The sequence below is a fragment of the Bos grunniens genome, chromosome 7 (assembly GCF_055505025.1).
Source record: "Bos grunniens cultivar Pamir isolate PY7600 chromosome 7, Bosgru_T2T1.0, whole genome shotgun sequence".
Classification (NCBI taxonomy): domain Eukaryota; kingdom Metazoa; phylum Chordata; class Mammalia; order Artiodactyla; family Bovidae; genus Bos; species Bos grunniens.
In genome coordinates this window covers 62,066,347-62,076,531 of record NC_141171.1, presented here as the reverse complement: position 1 = coordinate 62,076,531, position 10,185 = coordinate 62,066,347, and the positions used below count along the sequence as shown (strand labels likewise).

General features: G+C 40.2%; 1 long non-coding RNA gene across 1 annotated transcript in view; it reads left to right on the top strand.

The window, feature by feature from the left end:
• Window positions 1-10,185, top strand: part of LOC147369691 (uncharacterized) — a 43,688-nt gene that overhangs the window by 18,616 nt on the left and 14,887 nt on the right. The window lies entirely within an intron of this gene.

The following is a 10,185-nucleotide window of genomic DNA, read 5'->3' as shown; positions in this document are numbered from 1 at the left end:
GAATGCACGGCCGCCAGGGACCGCCCCGGAACGCCAGGGCCCCGGTAGCTGCAGCCCCTCCCCCACCTCCCCAGGAGGCTGCACAGGAAAGAAGAAAGTGAGTCTTGGTTCCCGAGAGTGCAGCTTGTCACGCGCACGCCTTGTGACCTTAGCAATCACTTCTGTCGAGGATCTCCATTCCCTTGTATTGTAAACCAAGAGAGAGTTGACCTAAAATGTGTCCTCAGTGATCCTTTTCAGCTGTAGTCTTGTACGTGGGAAAGGTGGAGTTTGGTTTGGGAGGAGGTTTGAATCAAGGAGCAGAACTCAAAGCTCTTCCTTTGCAATGTACTGAGCATAGGATCCTTAACAAGAGGCTTCATCTTCCTGACCGCTGCTTTCTCTGTAAAATGGGGGCAGCGACACCTGCCTCCCAGTCCTGTTGTAGGGACAGAGTTGGAGGGCCAGAATGAAGTCGGTTGGTTGTCTGCTGTAACATGCCTCTGCATCTCCTGTTTATTTTGTGCTAACAGTGAAAGGACCCAGTCTAAGGCCCATTAGACCCCAGTGTCTGAGAGGCCTCCCAGGCCCTACCAGTTCTCCACCCCAGCTTCCACAGGACAGTGCCAACTCTGCAATCTCCTGCACGCCTCTGTGATCCACCCAGTGAGGGAGACTCCCAGTCCCATCTTGGCACCTACAATATTTAAATTCAGTAGCCCAGCGTTCTTGGCTTCCCTGGTGGTACTAGGGGTGAAGAACCCACCTGCCAACGCAGGAGACATAAGAGATGCGAGTTCCAGCCCTGGGTCGGGAAGGTCCCTTGGAGAAGAGCATGGCAACCCACTCCAGTATTCTTGCCTGGAGGATCCCACGGACAGAGGAGCGTGGCAGGCACAGTCCATAGGGTCGCAAAGAGCAGAACACAGCTGAAGTGACTTAGCACGCACACCCACAGCACACAGCGTTATTCAGTCTTACTATTCTAAAAAATAGAGCTCAGACCTTGACCATCAGTGCAACCTTGAGGAGTCTTAGAGACCAGATGTGTTTCAGTTTCTTCCTTTGGCCAATAGATATGTACAGTAGGAATTATACTTGCCCAGGACTAAATTTTGTGTGGTGTAGGCACCGGACTTAACCCCTACTCTTTTCTCTGAGTCAGTGATAGGGTCAGCAGAAATGACCTTTAAAGCATCCCTACCGGATGCCAGTTTTTTAGAGGGAGAACAATGAGGATGAAGGGGACTGACATGAAAAATGACTTGAAGAAAATTCTAGCAATTGTTACCCAACAGCATGTTTTAATGAAACAGGATCCTAAAGTACCCAGAGAATTCTGAATGGTTGAATACAAAACTGGTGACAGGGAAAAATTAAAAAGTTAAGGGAGGACAATCTCAACACAAAATGTTCTTTGGCTATCGGAGACAGAGAGGGGGTTCCTCTGGGTGGACTGCTGGTAACTCCAAGTGCCCTATGTGAACACTGGCTTCCTTCTTAGGGACTGCAGAGGCCCCAGACAGCTAGTTACAGCCAGGCTTAGTCTGCCTTCACATTTGGCGGTGTCTCGGTCTCTCTTTTGGAAAAGGAAATGGCAGCCCACTCCAGTATTCTTCCCTAGAGAATCCTGTGGACAGAGGAGACTGGTGGGCTGCTGTCCATAGGGTTACACAGAGTTAGACATGACTGAAGCGACTTAGCATGCATAAATGCCTTGGAGAAGGAAATGGCAACCCACTGCAGTATTCTTGCCTGGAGAATCCTGTGGACAGAGGAGCCTGGGGGGCTGCCGTCTATGGGGTCGCAGAGAGTCGGACACGACTGAAGCGGTTTAGCAGCAGCAGCAGTCTCTCTTTAGTCACAATTTGCCCAAAAAGCAAGCCAGAGAGGAGGCTTGAGTATCCTATGGGAGATGTCCTACATTAGGTCTGGTGTCTCAGGTGGGCTGATTTTGCTGAGATGGCTTTGGAAGGGAAGAATAATGGATGCTGTGTTTGGGTAGTAGGAGGGGGAGAAGAGCTAATTTCAGCAACAAGCTTTTGTTACAACAAAAATCAGGAAACCACTCACATTTCACTTTCTTGATCCTCCATTACAAGTACTCCAAAGGGAAAACCATCAGGAGCTCAACTTATTGGGAGATCTTCCCCTCCCCCCTAGTAGAGGGAATTTGAATAAAAGAAATTGTAGTCTAATATCATTAGCTTCTATCACAACACTGTCTAAAGGCTCCTCCACTAGGATGTAAACCATTTCAGATACCTTCTCTGTTAATCACATCTGTGCAAGAATTTTCTTCTTCAATATATTTTCTTTGGTATATTTTTCACTTGCCCATGTACAAGTTTTGAGAAATAATGTGGTATATTGGATTAGAAATCAGGAAAGCAAAATTCTAAGTTGTCAGTAGCTAAATAACCATTATTGGCTCAGTTGCCTCGCTTGTAAAATAGTAAAATAAGACATATTCCTCTGGTCTAATACAATTATTGAGTAAAGTGGGCCTTAGGAAGTATTGCTATGAACAAAGCTTGTGGAGGTGACGGAGCTATTTCAAATCCTAAAAGATGATGCTTTGAAAGTACTGCACTCAACATGCCAGCAAATTTGGAAAATTCAGCAGTGGCCATAGGACTGGAAAAGGTCAGTTTTCATTCCAATCCCAAAGAAAGGATTTAGAAAAGGCAAAGGAACCTTTGCCTTTACATAGAGATCAAACCTTTGCCAGAGATCAAATTGCCAACATCCATTGGATCATAGAAAAAGCAAAAAAATTCCAGAAAAACACCTACTTCTGTTTCATTGCCTACACTAAAGCCTTTGACTGTGTGGATCACAACAGACTGTGGGAAATTCTTCAAGAGATGGGAATATCAGACCACCTTACCTGCCTCCTGAGAAATCTGTATGCAGGTCAAGAAGCAACAGTTAGAACCAGACATGGAACAACCGACTGGTTCCAAATGAGGAAAGGGGTACATCAAGGCTGTATATTGTTAACCTGCTTATTTACTTCCATGCAGAGTACATCATACAAAATGCTGGGCTGGATGAAGCACAAGCTGGAATCAAGATTGCAGGGAGAAATATCAATAATCTCAGATATGCAGATGACACCACCCTTATGGCAGAAAGTGAAGAGGAACTAAAGAGCCTCTTGATGAAAGTAAAAGAGGAGAGTGAAAAAGCTGGCTTAAAACTCAGCGTTCAGAAAACTAAGATCATGGCATCTGGTGCCATCACTTCATGGCAAATAGATGGGTAAACAATGGAAACAGTGTCAGACTTTATTTTCTTGGGCTCCAAAATCACTGCAGATGGTGACTGAAGCCGTAAAATTAAAAGACACTGGCTTCTTGGAAGAAAAGCTATGACAAACCTAGACAGCATATTAAAAATCAGGGACATTACTTTACCGACAAGGGTCCAAATAGTCAAAGCTATGGTTTTTCCAGTAGTCATGTATGGATGTGAGACTTGAACTATAAAGAAAGCTGAGTGCTGAAGAATTGGTGCTTTTGAGTGGTGTTGGAGAAGACTTGAGAGTCCCTTGGACAGCAAGGAGATCAAACTAGTCAATCCTAAAGGAAATCAGTCCTGAATATTCATTGGAAGGACTGATGCTGAAACTGAAACTCCAATATTTTGGCCATCTGATGCAAATAACTGACTCATTGGAAAAGACCCTGATGCTGGGAAAGACTGAAGGTAGGAGGGGAAGGGGATGACAGAGGACGAGATGGTTGGATGGCATCACCAACTCAATGGACATGAGTTTGAGTAAGCTCCAGGAGTTGGTGATGGACAGGAAAGCCTGGCGTGCTGCAGTACATGGGATCACAAAGAGCTGGACATGAATGAATGAACAGCAGCAAGTATATATCTTTAGTTTGCCACCTTAAGAAATGTAAAAGTTATGCGTGTAGCCAGAGGAGGTTTTGTAATGTTTGTTTTGCTAGTAGCTAAATGTTTGTGTATTTCAAAGTGTATTCAGTTACTTGCTTACAGTTATCTCCATGAGGAAATAGAAGGCAGTTACATTGGTTAAATGTTGTAATTTATATGCTAAGAGAGTAGAACCTAATGTTCTCAGCACACTAAGGGAATGGTAACTATGTGATGGGATGGAGGTGGTAGCTAATATTATGGTGCTAATAATTTTACAGTTTGTAAATGTATCAAATCAACATGTTATACATCTTAAACTTATACAGTGTTAAGTGCCAATTATATCTCAGTAGTGCTGGAAAAAAAAGAGAAATGGGTATGATCTTTTTTTAAAAAAAATTACAGCATAGTTGATTTACAATGTGTTAATTTCATGTATACAGCACAATGAGTTATATATTATATATAAATATATAATCTTTTTCAGATTCTTTTCCATTATAGGTTATTACAAGATACTGAATATAAATTCCCTGTGCTATGCAACAGGACCTTGATGTTCGCTTGTTTTGTATTTGCTGCTGCTGCTAAGTCGCTTCAGTCGTGTCCGACCCTATGCGACACCATAGACGGCAGCCCACCAGGCTCCCCCGTCCCTGGGATTCTCCAGGCAAGAACACTGGAGTGGGTTGCCATTTCCTTCTCCAATGCAGGCAAGTGAAAAGTGAAAGTGAAGTCGCTCAGTCGTGTCCAACTCTTAGCGACCCCATGGACTGCAGCCCACCAGGCTCGTCTGTCCATGGGATTTTCCAGGCAAGAGTACTGGAGTGGGTTGCCATTGCCTTCTCCCAAACTCCTAGTTTATCCCTTCTACCCCTTCCCCTTTGGTAACTATAAGTTTGTTTTCTGTGTCTGTGAGTTTATTTCTGTTTTGTAATTAAGTTTGTATCATTTCTTTAGATTTCACATATAAGTGCTATCATTTGACATTTGTCTTTCTCTATCTGACTTATTTCACTTAGTGTGATAATCTCTAGGTCCATCCATGTTGCTTCAAATGGAATTTTTTTGTTCTTTTTCATGACTGAATAATATTCCGTTATAGGGGGCACCTCTTTTTTTCTCCATTCATTTGACAATGGCCATTTAGGCTGCTTCCATGTCTTTGCTATTGTAAATGCTGTGGCTATGAACATTGGGATACATGTATGTTTTCAAATAGAGTTTTCATCTTTTCTGGACACACACCTAGCAGTGAGGTTGCTGGATCAAATGTTAGCTCTATTTTTAGTTTTTAAAGGAACCTATGTAGTGACTTCACCAATTTATATGCCCTCCAACAGTATAGGAAGGTTCCCTTTTCTCCATACCTTCTCCAGCATTTATTACTTACAGACATTCTGATGATGGCCATTCTGACCAATGAGAGGTGATACCTTGTGGTAATTTTGATTTGTATTTCCCTAATAATTAGCAATGTTGAGCATCTTTTCATGTGCCTTTTGGCCATCTATGTGTCTTCTTTGGAGAAATGTTTATTTAGCTCTGCAATTTTTTATTGGGTTGTTTGTTTTTTTGATACTGAGTTGTATGACCTATTTGTATATTTTGGAAATTAAGCCTTTCTCAGTCACATCATTTGCAAATATCTTCTCCCATTCTGTAAGTTGTCTTTTCATTTTGTTTACAGTTTTCTTTGCTGTACAAAAGCCTTTAAGTTGGATTGGGTCTCATCTGCTTATTTTTGCTTTTATTTCTTTTGTCTCGGGAGACTGACCTAAGAAAACATCGGTACAGTTTATGTCAGAGAGTATTTTGTCTTTATTTTCTTCTAGGAGTTTTATGGTATCATGTCTTATATTTAAGTCGTTAAGCCATTTTGAGTTTATTTTTGTGTATAATGTGAGAGAATGCTCTAACTTTATTGCTTTACACGCGCTGTCCAGCTTTTCTAACACCACTTGCTGAAGAGAGTATCTTTTCTCCATTGTATACTGATGCCTCTTTTGTTGAAGATTAATTGACCATAGGCACTGTGGGTTTATTTCTGGGCTATCTATTCTATTAGGATCCCATTTTATTCAATATGATGAAAACAAGAAAAATCTTTTTGAGATACACAAAATAAGATGCAAGCAAACATATGAACGTATCACTTTTCTAGAAGAAAAGAATCTAGTTGTGATAATGTCAGTTCTCTTCAAATAAATGTATAAATTTTAAAAAGTTTTAATTTATATGGGCCATTGAGACTATATTAAGAATTGAAGTAGCAAAGAAATATGAATGTGTATGTAAGATTATGAGCTTGGTTTTATCAACATAAAAGAGCAATTTGTCTTGAGGTAAAATAAATGACTGTGTCAGAATGTGAAAGATTAGTAAGAGACAAAATTTGAATGAGTACACTGTAGAAGTTCAAAGGAAAGAAAACTTTGTTTTCTATGGTTTATAATACCTACAAATAATAAGTCTCAAAAGAAGCAATGAAATACATTAAAATTTTGGCAAAATTGGTTCTGCTTTAATGGGCTTGTTAATCATAAAACTTGTTAAAAAGCTCTTTGATGCCAACTGTTATATTAATACAAGAGTAGAATTTGATTTTTTTTCTCTATGTTAAAATGACAAACTTGTCTTGGACTATTCAGTTTGTGGGCTTCTCTTCTGGCTCAGCTGGTAAAGAACCCACCTGCAATGTGGGAGACCTGGGTTAGATCCTTGGGTTGGAAGATTCCCTGGAGAAGGAAATGGCAGCCCACTCCAGTATTCTTGCCTGGAGAATCCCCATGGACAGAGGAGTCTGGTGAGCTACAGTCCACAGGGTCGCAAGAGTTGGACACGACTGAGCGACTGAACCACCACCACCACAATTTAGTTTGTTCTCAGCAAGAGATAGTAAAAATTAATTTTAATTTCGGTGTAATCTGCCCAGATATCAAATATTATATATCTAACCAGAAGAAACTGTCTGTACTTTCTGCTGACTTTGTCGTGCCCTTTATTATTTCAAAACGAAACAATAGCAGAAGTTCCTCATTTTTAAACAGTTGAAGTTCCTTATAATTATACCTACAGTTATGTTTATTTAGTACCAGTGTTCCCTGGTAGCTCAGGTGATAAAGAATCCACCTGCAATGCAGGAGACCCGGGTTTGATCCCTAGATCAGGAAGATATCCTGGAGGACAGCATAGCAATCCACTCCAGTATTCTTGCCTGGAGAATCCCATGGACGGAGGAGCTTGGCAAGCTATAGTCTATGGAGTCAGACATGCTCAGTCATGACTAAGCAAGCAAGCATTGTCACTCTGGTTAATAAGTAGCCAAGCTACAATCATTCATTGTCCCCAGGTATCTGTGCTTCTGTTTTAAGCTATTGATGGTTCTTTGAAAATTCTTTTCAATATTACCTTCCCAAGATCTGTTTTGTCGCTTATAAAAATGTAAGTATTAATGTGTTTTTACATGTCAAACCATCTTTGTTGTTTTCTATTTTAGATGACTAAAATACCAAAGGCTTGGCCTCTTACCTTACAATCCATGGTTTGTCATTCACAGTCAGGAAGGATAAGAACGTTACTTAGGTGTGTTTGATATGCTCTGTTTTCTTAATTGGCTTAATACTGTTGTAGGATACACATTATATATTAAGCCCACAAAATGGGACAAGCTGTTCCATCAAAAAAGGAAGTTCTGTCTTCCCTATGTCCATTTTTTGAAGTAGATTTATCAGTATCCCCATGTCCACAGTATATTCTTACCTTTGAGGAAACCCTGACAAAGTCTGCAATCAGTAGGATTTTAGAATAAAATCAGTATTAGTTGTTTTCTCAAATAAATTAACAGAGCCATCGGTCTGATCAAGATCAAGAGGTTTTGGCTTTCCTTGCATGCTTGCCTCAAGTCTTCTACTGCACGCTTAAGTCTTCAGCCAAGGACAGTCCCAATGTCTCGGTGGGAAAGACTGCACCAGGCACCACTTCTCCATACTAGCTGGCGTTGCAGCCACAAGTAGATACCCATAGACTGAACTACAGCACTGAGGCAGGATCGATAGGACTCTTGCTAGTCCACAAGTGAAAGCTTCATGGAAGTACGCTTCTGGTCCAAGATTTGTGAGTCAGGAATAAATCATATAAGCCTAGTGTTGATGAGGGGAGCATAATTGTGGACTGTGGTCATTTGTTGTAGAATATTGTCGTTGGACTGTTTTTAATGTTTTATATTTGTTGTGCCTGTGAGAATAGCCTTTTTTCTCTTTTGCTTTTTTGCTTTCTTCCTGATCTCTCTAACCCCCAATATGGCAAGCTATGCTTATACAAACTAAAAGGAAATATTTAAAAATGATACTTCATTCTCACTGACCCCTTGGAATTCAAAAGTGAAGACTTTTAGTGAGCCCCTAGTAATTATTTGCAAAGAATAATGGCCACGAATCAAAGAATCTGCCCTTAATCTCTATCAGGATGTAACTGAACAAATCTATTGCACAAACAAAGCTATTCAAATAGTTTTACTTTTGAGAAAATATGATCATGTAACCATTAAGGTCCAGGAGTTGTACTTCCTTGTGGAAGCTAGACCATGAATCCTCCCAGGAGAATGGCCTGATAAACCTATTTTATGGCTTACAGAGCCCAGCATTATGCTAGTAAGATAGGAAGAAGTTCACTTGCTGGCAGGTCAGGAAGCTTAGCAAATGTTGGGGGCCTTGAGAAAAGATGAAGTCACTTACTTTTAGGGACTGCAAGTAAAATCTGATAGAGGGTAATTTCTTAGCTTTGGGTTTCTCAGGCTGGAATAGATGAGCAAAGAAGAGCAATTTTAAAATATCATTAAATTATAGAAAATACTACTTGATACAAAAGAAAACAGTAAAGGTGGAATGAAAGAACAAAAATGCATATGAGATATTTAAAAAATGAAATGGCAGGTGTACATCCAACTATACAAAAAGAGCCACTTTTATAATGGGTCAATCCATCAGGAAATTATAAACATATATGCACCTAGCAACAAGACCACAGATACATAAAAACATGACCAAGTGGGACTTATCCCAGAAATACGAGGTTGTTTAACATCCAAAAATCAATGTACTATGCCACATCAAGAGAGTCAAGGACAAAAATAACATGATCGTCTCAATAAATACACATTGATTCAATTTCTATCAAAAGCCCAAGTGTATTTTTCACAGAAATGGACAAGCTTGTAAATTAAATTCATATGAAAATGCAAGGGACCTTAAGTACCCAAAACAATCTAAAAATAAGAACAAAGTTGGAGTATTCCCATTTTTCAATTTCAAAACTTACAAGGCTACAGTAATCAAAACAGTGCAGTATTAGAATAATGATAGGTATATAGATCAATGAAATAAAAGTGAAGAGTTAGAAATAAACCTTCACATTTACAGTCAAGTGATTATAAGGGTGCCAAAACAATTAAGTGGGGGAAAGAACAGTCTCTTCAACAAAAGTGCTGAGACAACAGGATATCCTCATGCCAAAGAGTAAAACTGGATTCCCACCTCATGCCACATACAAAAATTAACTCAAAATGGATCAAAGGCATAAATGAAAGAGTTAAAACTGTGAAATTCTGAAAGGAAAACAGAGTAATTCTTCATGACCTTACAATGGAATATTACTCAGCAATAAAAAAAAAATGAAGTACTGGTGCAGACTTCAAGATGAACCTTGAAAATATCATGCTAAATGGAAGATGCCAGTCACAAGGGACCACATATTATGTGATTCCATTCACATAAAACATCAAAAACAAGTGAATCAATAGAGGTGGAAACATTAATGGTTTCCTAGGGCTCAGAGTCGGAGAAGGCAGTGGCACCCCACTCCAGTACTTTTGCCTGGAAAATCCCATGGACAGACGAGCCTGGTGGGCTGCAGTCCATGAGGTCTCTAAGAGTCAGACACGACTGAGCGACTTCACTTTCACTTTTCAGTTTCATGCATTGGAGAAGGAAATGGCAACCCACTCCAGTGTTCTTGCCTGGAGAATCCCAGGGACAGAGGAGCCTGGTGGGAGACCGTCTGTGGAGTCACACAGAGCCAGACACGACTGAAGCGACTTAGCAGCAGCAGGGGTCAGAGTAGTTAGGGGGTTGAAGAGCAACATCTAAAGAAGGTGAGATTTCTTTCTGGAATAATGAAAATCTTCTAGAATTGATTGTTATGATAGTTGCACAACTTTGTGAACATATTAAAAGCCAACGAACTGCACACTTTAAGTGAATGAAGTGTGTGATATGTGAATTATATCTCAGTCAAGTTAAAAATATGTTCGGAATG